General features: G+C 46.8%; 1 long non-coding RNA gene across 1 annotated transcript; it reads right to left on the minus strand.

Annotated features, from left to right (window-relative positions):
* Positions 1-999: 999 nt before the first annotated feature.
* On the minus strand, positions 1,000-12,283 carry LOC308470261. The gene is made up of 3 exons (XR_013982313.1): positions 11,831-12,283; positions 4,874-4,968; positions 1,000-2,757 (listed from the first exon to the last, which is right to left on the minus strand). It is a non-coding gene; the product is annotated as an uncharacterized lncRNA (long non-coding RNA).
* Positions 12,284-15,235: the final 2,952 nt, after the last annotated feature.

Here is a 15,235-nt window from a genome sequence, read left to right on the forward strand (position 1 = left end):
TACACCTGGAAACTATCCCATAAGGAGACAGCTCCCTTGTCCTCTCTTGGCTGCAAGCCAAGAGAGCATCTTAGGCTAAGCAGATGTTGCTTCTTCGACGAATGTGGTCAGAGAGAGAGAGAGATGGCTGACCAGTCCTGCTCTTTTGTTACCTGGGCAGGTGAGGTCACACCCACCTCTAATCACATGCAGAGGAAGTCTGTCCCAGCTTAGGAGAAACAGGAAGTTCCGACTGACTGGTCCAGACATCCCCTTTTATGTCCACTCTAGGGATGTTGTACTTGACTGCTCTTGTGTTTCACATCCCACAGACCCCATCTGCACTATAAATTTAAAGCAGTGTCCTAACACTTCAAGAGCCACGGTTTTCCTCAAAGAATCCTGGGATCTGTGGTTTGATGATGATGATGATGATGATTTATTATTTATACCCCAGCCACTCTGGGCGGCTTCCAACAAAATATTAAAAATACGACAAAACATCAAACATTAAAAACTTCCCTAAACAGGGCTGTCTTCAGATGTCGTCTAAAAGTCAGATAGGTGTTTATTTCCTTGACATCTGCTGGAAGACCGTTCCACAGGGCGGACGCCACTGCCGAGAAGGCCCTCTGCCTGGTTCCCTGTAACCTCACTTCTCACAGGGAGGGAACCACCAGAAGGCCCTCGGAGCTGGAGCTCAGTGTCCGGGCAGAACGATGGGGGTGGAGACGCTCCTTCAGGGTGCTGAGAGTTGCTAGGTGCTCCCTACCCCCCCCCCCCACATATCTACAGAATGGTTTGACAACCAATGCTTTCTCCCAGGGACCTGTGGGAATTGTAGCTCCATGAGGGGAATGCAGGCACCCGAACAGCTCTCAGCACCCTTTGCAAACAGCAGCTCCCAGAATTCCTTGAGGGAAGCCACGGCTGTTACCCAGTGGCAGGATCCTGCTTTAATTGTACGATGCAGATGGAGCCTAAGCCTCAGAAAGGAAAAAGAGGTGACAGTGAGCAGTCCACACTTGGTTTTCGTTGCCTGCGCACGAGCAGGAAAAAAATAAATGTTGTCTTTGTTTCTCAGAAGCAAGAAGTCCTGACCACAGTTCACAGTTTTAAGAATCCTCTGTTTCCAAGTGTTGCTGGCATCTCACTTCAATGTGTTGGCTGCAGATATAGCAGGGTCATGCGGGGGTGGAAAATGTCTGCTTGGGTGACTCTCATATACTGAGAAAACTTGAGGCCCAGAATTCTGGCTTTCAGACCCATGGCCGTCCCCTAAAACCCTGCTCCCCAAGCTTTAATTAACAGCTCCCAGCCCTCCTGCTATAACCTATTAAGTCTGGTGTGGGGAATCTTTGGACTTCCGGATGTTGCTAGACTACAACTCCTATCATCCCCAGCCATTCGGCACACTTGATGGGGCTGATGGGAGTTGTAGTTCAGCAACATCTGAAGGGCCAAAGACTCCCCATGCAAGCAGTAGATGATGGACGCCACACTCCATCCTATGAAGCCTCTCTCTGCCCATTGCCTGTTGTAGCTGTTTTAAAAAGGCAACTCCGGAATACCAGCTACCAGCTTCCACATTGCTGGCAGGCTGCCATTTTAGATCTTTCCACCCCATAAATAGGTCAGGGTTTAGTGAATCCCGTCACGAGAAACCGTACAGGATGTGAACAATGCAGAGGTTTTCTTCACCTTCTGCATCCGTTCTTCCGCCTCATCTGTGCAGACAATGAGGTTAATAGATAAAAATGTGGACATGACCCATTTGATCTGTCTCCATCTCAGCTCCTGATGCCTGTAGTGGCTGCTGGTGCCCTGAATCTCGATAGAAAGCACAGGCAGAAGCCAAATCGGTTGGTTTTTTAAAATGTATTTCAGCAATTTATATACGGGACCTTAAGTGGTTGTATCCGCACCACGTACTCAAAACAGTCTTATGCTACTTTAACATCCTTGTCTCCCACAAAAGAATGCTGAGAACTGTAGTTCATTCAGGGTGCACTGGGAGCTTTTTAGGACATACCTCACAATGCTACAGTTCCCACCACCTTTAACCAATAACAGTTCCCAGGATTCTTTGAGGGAAATCCTGGCTTTGGGTGGAGGGCTGTAGGCTCAGTGGTTGTTGTTGTTTAGTCATTTAGTCGTGTCTGACTCTTCATGACCCCCTGGACCAGAGCACGCCAGGCACTCCTGTCTTCCACTGCCTCCCGCAGTTTGGTCAAACTCATGCTGGTAGCTTCGAGAACACTGTCCACCCATCTTGTCCTCTGTCATCCCCTTCTCCTTGTGCCCTCAATCTTTCCCAACATCAGGGTCTTTTCCAGGGAGTCTTCTCTTCTCATGAGGTGGCCAAAGTACTGGAGCCTCAGCTTCAGGATCTGTCCTTCCAGTGAGCACTCAGGGCTGATTTCCTTCAGAATGGATAGGTTTGATCTTCTTGCAGTCCATGGGACTCTCAAGAGTCTCCTCCAACACCATAATTCAAAAGCATCAATTCTTTGGCGATCAGCCTTCTTTATGGTCCAGCTCTCACTTCCATACATCACTACTGGGAAAACCATAGCTTTTACTATATGGACCTTTGTTGGCAAGGGCTCAGTGGTAGAGCCTCTGTTTTGCATGGAGAGAGCCCCAAGTCTACTCCATGGCATCTTCAGGTGGGGCTGGGCGAGTTTCCCACCTGAGATCTTGGAAAACCACTGCCGGTCCGTGTAGACAACACTGGGCTAGATGGACCAATTCAGTATAAGGCAGTTTTGTATGTTCCTGTTAAAGTGGTATGGTTGAATTAGTTTGGAGATGGTTCCAGTTGAATTAGTTTGGAGATGGTATTTAACACCAGTCAGATTAAATCAAATAAACAAAGAATATTTGGCGTTATGTTGGAGGGGATGCCAGGAAACAGGGACTTACGTTCACATGTGGTGGGGGTGCAAATATGTACAACTTTTTGGCAAAGGGTGTTTAAGGAGAGAGCAGAAATCACGGGGTTAAAGGTGACTGAGAGTCCAGAGGTAGCATCATTCTCAATTTGTGATGGGGTGGAAGGTTCGCAAGCTATGAAGGACTTGCTGACAAATTTATTGACAGCTGCACGAGTTATTATAGCCAGGAAGTGGAAGGGGCGAGCAGAATATAAAATGGAAGAATGGTATAATGAGGTGTGGGATAAGGCTATTAATTATAAATTAACATGTGTCATTAAGGTAATGGTAAAGGGACCCCTGAACATTAGGTCCAGTCATGGCCGACTCTGGGGTTGTGGCACTCATCTCGCTTTATTGGCCAAGGGAGCCGGCGTACAGCTTCTGGGTCATGGGACCAGCATGACTAAGCCGCTTCTGGTGAACCAGAGCAGCGCACGGAAACGCCGTTTACCTTCCCACTGGAAGGTACCTATTTATCTACTTGTACTTCATGCTTTCGAACTGCTAGGTTGGCAGGAGCAGGGACCGAGCAACCGGAACTCACCCCGTCGCAGGGATTCGAACCGCCAACCTTCCGATCAGCAAGCCCTAGGCTCAGTGGTTTACACCACAGCGCCACCTGCGTCCCGCCATTAAGGTAAGGCGGGGAATATGCAGGAGAAATGATTTCGAGGAGATAGGGAGATTTGTAGAATTCGTACTGTTAAAACGGAAAGGGGTCAAACCATCGCAAGAGGTGTTGAAATTTTGGGAGGTTGGATAGTTACAATGGAATGGTCTCGGTGGTGGGGTGCACACTTTTATTATTTATTTATGATTATTACTTTGTCTAAATAAATAAATAAATAAATAAATAAATAAAGTGGTATAGTTGACATCTGTCTGTCTCGAGGGACAATAGAGTGTGCCTCCAGGGGTGAAGTCAAACTGCTGCCACCTCCCGATGGCACGAGCATGCATGGAGGTCCTGGGCTGCGCAGATGACAAGACACCCCCCCCCTCCACTACTGGTCTCATCCAGTCAATCCAACTGCTTTAAATGTACAGTGAATGTGTGCGACCTGCCATTTTGTACAGTGGACACTTGGGTTGTGAACGTGATCCATGCAGGAGGCACGTTTGCAACCCACAGAGTTCGCAACCCACAGCGCCGTGTCTGTGCATGCGCGGGTCACGATTCGGCACTTATGCGCACGCGCAAAGCACGATTTAACATTTCTGCGCATGCATGAGCACCGAAAACCAGAAGTAACCCGTTCCGGTACTTCCAGGTTCGGCATGGTACGCAACCCAAAAATGCGCAACCTGAAGCGTCTGTAACCGGAGGTATGACTATATATCCATTTGCCTTAATTTTGGAACCGAAGAACACTGAAACAGGTGGGCTCCATTTGAAATTTTTGCTTGTTCTGAAGCGAATGCTTACTGTATTTTTCGCTCTATAAGACGCACCAGACCACAAGACGCACCTAGTTTTTGGAGGAGGAAAACAAGAAAAAAAATATTCTGAATCTCAGAAGCCAGAACAGCAAGAGGGATCGCTGCGCAGCGAAAGCAGCAATCCCTCTTGCTGTTCTGGCTTCTGGGATAGCTGTGCAGCCTGCATTCGCTCCATAAGACACGCACACATCTCCCCTTACTTTTTAGGAGGGAAAAAGTGAGTCTTATAGAGCAAAAAATACGGGACGTTTATCCCCTAGCATGGGAAGAGCTGCACCAGTAACACAAGTGTCTCTGCTACTTGGGACAAATACAATGTCACCTTTCTAATCGGCTTGGGAATTGGGGCCTAAGGGGTTTGACATTGACATCTTACTGGCATTTTGGCCGGGCTTTTGCTTCTTATAGCCTCCTTTCTCTGATGTGTGCGGCAGATAGGAACGGTTTATCTTTTCAACTGGTTTCTGAAACCAGCTTCCCCCACCTACTTCTGAACGATCAAACAGTTTCGGTACCAAGAAAGGGCCTCTCCTCATTATCTTCTCAGTACGCTTATGAGCTTGTGGCATCCGTTTCCGTTTGGTGTGGTCTTTTTCTTAGCGGCTGGTTTCTTACAAAAAGAGGGGGGTGGAGAGAGAGAGTATGGGGGAGGTGCCAAAGAAACCTTTTTGAAAGTCATACTTTCTGAACTAAAAAAAGAAGCGGGGGCTTTCGCTTCAAAAGCTGGTGGGCAACTTGCACCTTGGTGAGTCAGGATGGATAGAATTGTCAATGTTAGTTTCCCATTTCCCTGGCCAATTCAGTTCTCTACATCAGTGTGATCCCCCGCCCATGAACTTTTGTCAGAATTTTGGTATGAATTTCTGCTAATGAGCACATTTTCGTATGCATAATTTAGCCTGAAATAATAGGTTATATATTCCAGGGGTAGGGTACCCCTGGCCTGCTGGCCAGTGTCAGCCTGCAAGGGGGTTCCAATTTGGCCTGTTACTCTCATTTCCCCACCATGTCCACCTGACCATCAGCTGATGGGCGGGAGGAATTATTTAATCCTGCATTGGAAGTATGATCCTGTTCCCAGCAGGAAACAAGATTATGTGGTGTCAGTTGCTGGTGTGGTTGCTCGAGAGCAAACAGGCAAGACTCTGACCTGTCTTTTCTAGGCTTTATTATTAGTGCAAACTATTTACAGTGAAGAGCGTCACAAGTTCATGTCTGGCTCATGTCATGTCTAGCAGAATCTGGGAGTGGGTGGTCCTTGTACCTCCCCCAGCATAACAGTCGCGTGACCCGCAGCCTTCTCCTCCCTTCCTTGCGCCTAAACCTACTGCACAGACTGGGTGCTGGCAAAGGGGTACTTCCCTCCTCTCCGGCTTGCTCAGCCTTGGCGTTGAGGCTCTCCCTTGCATCCTCTTGTCCCACCACCTCCTCCCTACTGGAGGTGGGGCTTTCCTCCTCGCCAGAGGAGGAGCTGCTTTGCAAGATCTTCGGAGGTTCCCTATAACACAACTGTCCTTCCCCCTCTCGCCTCTGACCTGATGGCAGTTCCCTGACATGTGGCTAAGGCAGCGGCCTTGAATCCCTGCTCACCAGTGGAACAAGGGTTAAAGTTCTGTGCAAAAGCGCTCTTTGAAGCAGCCCACTTGCTTGAGCTAGTTCAAAGAGGCTCTTGCAAAGACTCTTGCAAAGACTTTATTCATTCATTCATTCATTCATTCATTCATTCATTCATTCATGTTGTAACCTCTGGGTTTGGCTCAACTCTCAGCACAACATGCCCCTTTTGAATGCCTTAGTTCAGTCACCCTTCTGTGTAATGGGTGTAAGCAGGGGCCGAAGAATCTGCAGCCCTCCTGATGTTGTTTGATCACATCTCCCATCATCCCTGATCGTTGGCCATGCTGGGAGGTCTGGAAGGTCACTGCCTCCCCATCCCTAAGTTGGAGGAGCTGCTGTCTGGCAGGCACTAATACAGGGGAGAGACAGCTGGAACCACCACAAACAAGCATTTCCAGTTGCCTCCCCTCACCCACAAAGCCTGGGAGCCTAATAACAATACAGTGGTACCTTGGGTTACGATCTTAATTTGTTCCGGAGGTCCGTTCTTAACCCGAAACCATTATTAACCTGAGGCGCGATTTCGCTAATGGAGCCTCCCACTGCTGCCGTGCCACCACCACGCAATTTCCATTGCCATCCTGGGGTAAAGTTTGCAACCCGGAGCAACTACTTCCGAGTTAGCGTGTAACCCGAAGTGTTTGTAACCCGAGTACCACTGTAACAACAATTTGTTGTTGTTGTTGTTACCTCGCCCATCTGACTGGGTTGCCCCAGTCACTCTGGGCGGCTCCCAACAAATATAAAAACATAATAAAACATTAAACAATAAAAAATTCCCTATACAGGGCTGCCTTCAGATGTCTTCTGAAGGTTCTATAGTTATTTATCCCTTTGACATGTGACAGGAGGGCTTTCCACAGGGCGGGTGCCAGTACCAAAAAGGCCCTCTGTCTGGTTCCCTGTAACCACACTTCTCGCAGTGAGGGAACCGCCAGAAGCCCTCAGAGCTGGAAAGGTTTTGAATCTGCATCATTCTTGTTTGCATCTGCATTGCTGTGATTGTATTTAGGGATGTGTTTAGGGATGCGGGTGGCGCTGTGGTCTAAACCACAGAGCCTCTTGGGCTTGACGATCAGAAGGTCGGCGGTTCGAATCCCTGCGACGGGGTGAGCTCCCATTACTCGGTCCCTGCTCCTGTCCACCAAGCAGTTCGAAAGCACGTCAAAGTGCAAGTAGATAAATAGGTACCGCTCCGGCGGGAAGGTAAACAGCGTTTCCATGCGCTGCTCTAGTTAGCCAGAAGTGGCTTAGTCATGCTGGCCACACGACCTAGAAAGCTGTCTGCAGACAAACGGCAGCTCCCTCGGCATATAAAGCAAGATGAGCGCCGCAACCCCAGAGTCATCTGCGACTGGACCCAACAGTCAGGGGTACCATTACCTTATGTATCTGTTTATTCTTGGCAGCTGCCTTGGGATCCTTTGGGGCATACAAATGAACAGTGACATAACATGACATGTGGAGTTGCCACATCCCCTTGATTATTCAGTTGCCACTTTTCCAACACTACAATATCCATTTTGAGGCAAAGCAACCAGTACTGTAAATGCTATTCCTAATGCAGCCACATATCCTAGCGGCATCATAACTGCGTTATGATAGCAGCGGTTTTATTTTCGAATGCTGTTGAGAAAGACTTCCTGCTCCCAACTGCTTCTCCCTCTAGGAAAACCCCATGTGTTCTGGATTAATTACCATACCGTGATGTGAGAGGGCGTTATATGAACATGTGTCATAGGTGGCAACCTTGGAAAATCTCTTCTGTGTACATAGTCAGCTCCTGGGAGAAGGGGAATTATTTGAAGATGGAACTTCCTGTAGGGGTTGAGTGGGAGGTAGGAGTCTACTGAAATAAAGCTGTTCATGTTTGAGTTGACCTGAAGGGCCTGGAGTCTAAGAAAGGCGGACTTGCTGAGCAGTGACATGACTTCTAGTCAGCGCAGGGCCAATGGTGTGGCTCAGTATAAAGCACTTTCCAATGTCCCTGACAACAATGGAAGTAGTTTATTTTAAGTGTGATATTAGGTAGTGTAGATAAGCACCGCTCATACACTATTAAAAGAAACAGCCATTAAAAACAACAGCAACAACATAATTATAATTATGTTGTTGGTTTTTTTTAAAAAAATGACTGTTTATTATTTATTATAAATTTATTATTTATATCCCACCCATCTGGCTGGGCTTCCCGAGCCACTCTGGGCGGCTTCCAACAAAAGATTTAAAATACATTAAAAGCTTCCCTAAACAGGGCTGCCTTCAGATGTCTTCTAAATGTCAGAAAGTTGTTTATTTCCTTGACACCTGATGGGAGGGCGTTCCGCAGGGCGGGTGCCACTACCGAGAAGGCCCTCTGCCTGATTCCCTGTAACTTCGCTTCTCGCAGCGACGGAACTGCCAGAAGGCCCTCAGCATTGGAGACCTCAGTGTCCGGGTTGGACGAAGGTAGATGCTCCTTCAGGTATACAGTAATTGGGAACCTGTCATAAGGAATATTCATCTGTGGTTACATTCTCCCAAGTCACATTCAAAATAAGGCGGGGGGGGGAGAATGGATGGAATTGTGGAGTGAGCAAAGCTAACTGTCAGGGACTGGACTGAACAGGAGGAAAGGGAAATGAGCCCTTGGTCTGACTGGCTCCTCTCAGAAGAGGAGGAGGAGTGGGAAGTTTTGCCCTCCCTGTCTCCAGCAATTTCAGGAGGGAAGGGGGACAGGGATGATGTACAGCTGAATGAGGAAATGCCTAGTTATGAGATAGTGGAGAAGGAGGGAGAAGTCAGAGAGCAGAGAGCAGAGTATGGGAGACCCTCCTGGTCCAAGGGCTCGCTGGTCCCTCCACATTCAAGAGTAGAGAATGCGGAAGGATGTGGCTCCTGTGACTTCCTGTCGGTTTCCAGAATGTTGTGGGAGACGGAAGAGGAGGGACTCAGAGTAGCCAACGTCTCCTACCTGTGGAGACATGAATCTTTTGTCTTGCAACCAGATGAGTGAATAATAATAATAAAAATAATAATTTATTATTTATACCCTGCCCATCTAGCTGGGCTTCCCCAGCTACTCTGGGCAGCTTCCAACAAAATATTAAAATACCATAATGCATCAAACATTAAAAGCTTCCCTAAACAGGGCTACCTTCAGATGTCTTCTAAAAGTCTGGTAGTTGTTCTCTTTGACATCTGGTGGGAGGGCGTTCCACAGGGCGGGCACCACTACCGAGAAGGCCCTCTGCCTGGTTCCTTGTAACTTGACTTCTCGCAGTGAGGGAACCGCCAGAAGGCCCTCGGAACTGGACCTCAGTGTCTGGGCTGAAAGATGGGGGTGGAGACGCTCCTTCAGATAAAGCCATAAGATACGAACTGTTTGTTCTTCTTGCCTCTGAGGAGAGGATACTCCTCGCCTGACCCTAACAGCAAAAATTAAGAGATCAAAATGACGAAACATTAATTGAGGGTTGGAAGCTTTTTGTAGAATATCCAATGAACTATGATAGTTGCATGGAAACACAAGCAGGATTTGAAATATGAGCAACGGCAGAAAGACACGAATGCTAATCACTCAGGATGTATATATAGAATTTTGTAAGTTGAAATAATAATAATAATAATAATGATAAAAGACAGAGCTGTTCCACCAGGCCTTTGGCCAAGGTACAGTCTGATGCCCCCCTTTGGTAACCCTCACAGAACTCTAGCCCAATGGTTGCCATTAACTTGATTTTGAATTGATTTTAGAATGAATTGATTTTAGAATGCTGTGTTACTTTTATTGTTGTTAGCCGCTCTGAGCCTGGCTTCGGCTGGAGAGGGGGGGGGGATATAAATAAAATTTTATTATTATTAAGTTGAAATACAGAGCATTAAAGGAAAAAAACAAAGAACACCATGGAAGGGGGGATGGGAGGTCAATGGATAAATTAACGGTATTGTCGATGGTAAAGTATGTAAACTTTTGAAAACGAAATAAACAAAATTTAAGAATAAATAAATCCCATCCATGATATAGGAGAGCCAGACTTTAAAAGACAGACCGAGATGGATTCCTTTCAGCTCCAGACACTTGCCTCATTTGCATGTGGTTTTCACATTGACAGAACACAATTTCACCGTCAAAATGCAAAGCTTCTGCTAGCTAATTCCCTTTTAGCAAATTTGATACTATATTTGAATAGGGGCTTTGTCGGGCCAACCGTCAAGGCAAAGCCAAAAGAAGGGGTTTTCCAGACTTTCCCTTGGGACAAGTGAAACTGGCAAACCCTTTCTTGAGACTAGGAGTGAGTGAAAAAGAATCAGCTAGATTCAGTTTTCCTATGAAGCCGAATCTATGAAACTCATACTTTTCTGAAATAATACGAGAACTGAAACATGGCCAGCCTGCAAAAATCCACACTAATCTGAATTTTGTGATACAGTTCTCCAACGAACCACTGTTTACAAAAATGCACATATGAGGGGGGAAATGTGCCTTTAAAATGAATTTATTGGTGTAAATGACATACAAAAATGCATTATGTTAGGAGTACAAAAATTCTGAAATTTGCACCAAAATGCTGGAGAGTTTTCATGAGGATCCCCCCCCCAAAAAAATCACAAATTGTGGCAGAAATACGAATAACTGAATTGAAGATCAAAGAAGTGGGAAACTGAGAGAACTTCAGATGCTTCTCAGCTGGACTAGATTATCCTTAGGGTACGTTCCAATTCTATGATTCTATCACTACAGACTGCTAGTATTTTGTAGGAAGGATTCAAGTAAATGTACGTTTGTGCAATTGGAGTGGATTAAAGCACTTTGTTGCCCCAGCACACCAAAAAAGCCAACCTTTTTAAAGAAAAAAAGCAGACTTCTTAGGAAAACAATGTGGGAAAATGCATTGAAAAGTATGGGGTTGATGAATGATTAACAGGAAGACATGTAAAGATAAAAGATAAAGGACCCCTGGACAGTTAAGGCCAGTCAAAGGGATTGCGGCGCTCATCTCGCTTACAGGCCAAGGGAGCCAGCGTTTGTCCACAGACAGATTTTCCAGGTCATGTGGCCAGCATGACTAAACCGCTTCTGGCACAAGGGAACACCATGATGGAAACCAGAGTGCACGGAAACACCGTTTACCTTGCCGCCACAGCAGTACCTATTTATCTACTTGCACTGGCGTGCTTTTGAACTGCTAGGTTGGCAGGAGCTGGGACGGAGCAACGGGAGCTCACCCCGTCATGGGGATTTGAACCACCGACCTTCTGATCGGCAAGCCCAAGAGGACCAGGGGTTTAGACCACAGCGCCACCCGCGTCCCAGAAGACGTGTAAACACCCTGCAAGCAAATCAGCCTGGAAGCAAGATGAATGTACAGTGGTACCTCGGGTTACAGACGCTTCAGGTTACAGACTCCTCCAACCCAGAAATAATACCTCAGGTTAAGAACTTTGCTTCAGGATGAGAACAGAAATTGTGTGGCGGCAGCGGGAGGCCCCATTAGCTAAAGTGGTACCTCAGGTTAAGAACAGTTTCAGGTTAAGAATGGACCTCCGGAATGTATTAAGTTCTTAACCCGAGGTACCACTGAACATTGCTGTATAGCCTCCCAGCAAAATTCAGAGCAAATGGACAATAAAGGCTGGTGCGCATTACGTTAGAGTAAATACAGTATCTATCTAGATACAGATACAGATGACATAAGTATGATTGCTGTTAATTACATAGAAATAAAGAATATTTCTATGTAATTATGACCAAACTATGACCAAACTGCGGGAGGTAGTGGAAGACAGAAGTGCCTGGCGTGCTCTGGTCCATGGGGTCACGAAGAGTCAGACACGACTAAATGACTAAACAACAACAAAAGAATACACCTCACCATTTTCGAGGAGACGGTGACCAAGCAGTCCGTAGGTGTGTTCAGCAATGGCGACCAGATGATGTCAACTCTTGACGGGCAACTTCAAGACTTAGCTCTCTCTTCTTGTCAATATCCTTCTTAAATTGTGGAGCCCAGAACTGGACACAGTACTCCAGGTGGGGTCAGACCAAGGCAGAATAGAGTGGGACTATTACTTCCCTGCATCTGGACGTTCCTGGGATAGCTCAGTCAGAAAGAGCATGAGACACTTAATCTCAGGGCTGCAGGTTTGAGCCCCACATTGGGTAAAATATTTCTGCATTTGCAGGTGGTTGGACTACATGACCCTTGGGGTCCCTTCCAAGTGTACAATTCAATGGACTAGACATCTCAGAGCCGGTCAGACTATTGGCCCACCTGGCTCAGTACTGCCTACCCTGATTGACAGGGTTTCAGGAAAATGTATCCCACATTGCCATTGCTGAAGAATGTTCCTTTTGTTGCCTTTTGTCTGCCTGCGGACTGCCTCGCCAGAGTGGTGCATGCTCTGGTTATCTCCCGCTTGGACTACTGCAACGCGCTCTATGTGGGGCTACCTTTGAAGGTAACCCGGAAACTACAACTAATCCAGTATGCGGCAGCTAGACTGGTGACTGGGAGCGGCCGCCGGGACCACATAACACCGGTCTTGAAAGACCTACATTGGCTCTCAGTACGTTTCCGAGCACAATTTAAAGTGTTGGTGCTGACCTTTAAAGCCCTAAACGGTCTCGGTCCTGTATACCTGAAGGAGCGTCTCCTCCCCCATCGTTCTGCCCAGACACTGAGGTCCAGCACCGAGGGCCTTCTGGTGGTTCCCTCATTGCGAGAAGTGAGGTTGCAGGAAACCAGGCAGAGGGCCTTCTCGGTAGTGGCGCCCGCCCTGTGGAACGCCCTCCCACCAGATGCCAAAGAGAACAACAACTACCAGACTTTTAGAAGACATCTGAAGGCAGCCCTGTTTAGGGAAGCTTTTAATGTTTGATCTATCACAGTATTTTAATATATTTTTGGAAGCCGCCCAGAGTGGCTGGGGAAGCCCAGCCAGATGGGTGGGGTATAAATAATAAATTATTATTATTATTATTATTATTATTATTATTGCCCTTTCATATCACCTGCATGAGAAGAATGTGGTGGGTGGAAGGATCTGCACTCCAGATCAACAGCAAAAACAGTTAAAATAATAACTGCAAAATACAAAAGCAGCATCCATTAAAAGCAGATTCAGGAGCCTTTTTTAAAAATAATAATAATAATAATAAGGAAGCAGCCAGGTGTATCTTGTAGAGAGGGACATTACGCTCGTGGAACAACATTTCAGCTGCCAAAAAGAGGTCCATATGTGGAAGCAGCCTGGGTTAGCCTTAATCATTCTTTCAAATAATTTCTGTTGGTATCTGGAAGCACCTGCAAAGCTTATGCTGGACTCTTACTACAGTAGCAGTCCAAACCTGTTGCTTTTTTAAAATCACGGGGCTCTTGTGCCTCCTGCTGGTCAAACCAGAAAGTACAGTCTTATCTGATCCGTGTGACGTTCCCATGTCCTACAGTACAGGTGGATTCACGGAGAAAGAAAGACTCTACAAGATGTGGGTGTGTTTTGTGACACAGGGGAGAGGCACACATACAGCATGGCTGGCCCTACCATTAGGCAGTTTGAGGTAACTGCCTCGGGTGGCAAAGGTTCGGGGGCAGCAGCAGCACATGCCCTCTCCTGGCACCCCCTAAACTGGCCTGCTGTCTCAGGTGTGGTGGATTCAACTCCCATCAAGGAGATAAAGAACTACACAACATTTAGAAGACATCTGAAGGAAGTCCTGTATTGGAAAGTTTTTAATGTTTGATGTTCTGTTATGGTTTTATATGTGTGGGAAGCAGCCCAGAGTGGCGGGGGCAACCCAGCCAGATGGCCAGGGTATTATTATTATTATTATTATTATTATTATTATTATTATTTGTGGGAGGGGTGCCATCTTGCTGTTCACCTCTTAAGCCAGCGGTTCTCAACCTGTGGGTCCCCAGATGTTGTTGGACTACAACTCCCATCATCCCTGAGCTCTGACCTTGCTAGCTAGGGATGATGGGAGTTGTAGTCCAACAACATCTGGGGACCCACAGGTTGAGAAACGCTGTCTAAAGCAGTATCATTCTCCTTTAAACAGGCCTGCCTTTCCCCCAAAGGATCCTAGGAAATGTAGTTTGTTGAGGGTGCTGAGAATTTATTTATATCATAAAAATTATACACAACAATAATACACTTGTATTTGAAGGTGAACCTACCTGGTTCACGCTTTCTGGAACAATATGCCAAACAAAACACAGCCATCCTTCAAAATTCGCACTTCTCTGAATTTTGCAATGCAGTTCTCCGGCCAAGTAATGTGTTTTAAAAATCCATATACTCAGGTAAAGCATGCATAGAAATGCACATGTGCATGAAAATAACATACAAAAATGGATTAGGTAAAGGTAAAGGGACCCCTGACTGTTAGGTCCAGTCGTGGATGACTCTGGGTTTGCAGCGCTCATCTTGCTTTATTGGCCGAGGGAGACGGCGTACAGCTTCCGGGTCATGTGGCCAGCATGACTAAGCCGCTTCTGGCAAACCAGAGCAGCGCACGGAAACGCCGTTTACCTTCCCGCCAGAGCGGTACCTATTTATCTACTTGCACTTTGACGTGCTTTCGAACAGCTAGGTTGGCAGGAGCTGGGACCGAGCAACGGGAGCTCACCCCGTCGCGGGGATTTGAACTGCCGACCTTCTGATCGGCAAGTCCTGGGCTCTGTGGTTTAGACCATAGCGCCACCTGCGTCCCATACAAAAACGGATTACATTATGGAAAACTGCTTTGCAAAAACATGCCTGCTATGCAAAAATGCATTGAAATGTGTGCGTTAGCAGGAATCTACTGATAAGTTCCACGAGGACTTTCAATTAAAAATAAGATAAAATCGCAAAGGGATGTGGCAATGTGGATAACGGAACATCAGATTGGAAAAGCAAGAAATAGAGAAATGGAAATGGATGGATTCACCCCTACCTACCCAGTGCTAAACTTCTTAAAATCACTTTATTACATTGCATGTGCGGCCTGTAGAGGGCGCTGGTGCTTTCAAATTCCATCTTGTAGCAGTTGGGCTACTGCAACAACATTGCCACAATACAGATTGGCAATGGAAGAATTTGCTCAGGGTTCCTACAGGACCAGAGTCAGCATGTGGTTTCCCTGAGCAAACTACCACCGCGCCAGCTTCCTTGAGAACTCCCCAAATCCAGGATGTGAGGCCAAGAGTGACTTAAGGACCTTCTCCCCCCCTCCACCAAATAGTGCTCTGCCCTCAAGGAGCTTCCAGTCTGAATGTTGACAGTGGGGCGAGAGA

The sequence above is a fragment of the Podarcis pityusensis genome (genome assembly GCF_964106645.2).
Source record: "Podarcis pityusensis genome assembly, chromosome: 2".
NCBI classification, from domain to species: domain Eukaryota; kingdom Metazoa; phylum Chordata; class Lepidosauria; order Squamata; family Lacertidae; genus Podarcis; species Podarcis pityusensis.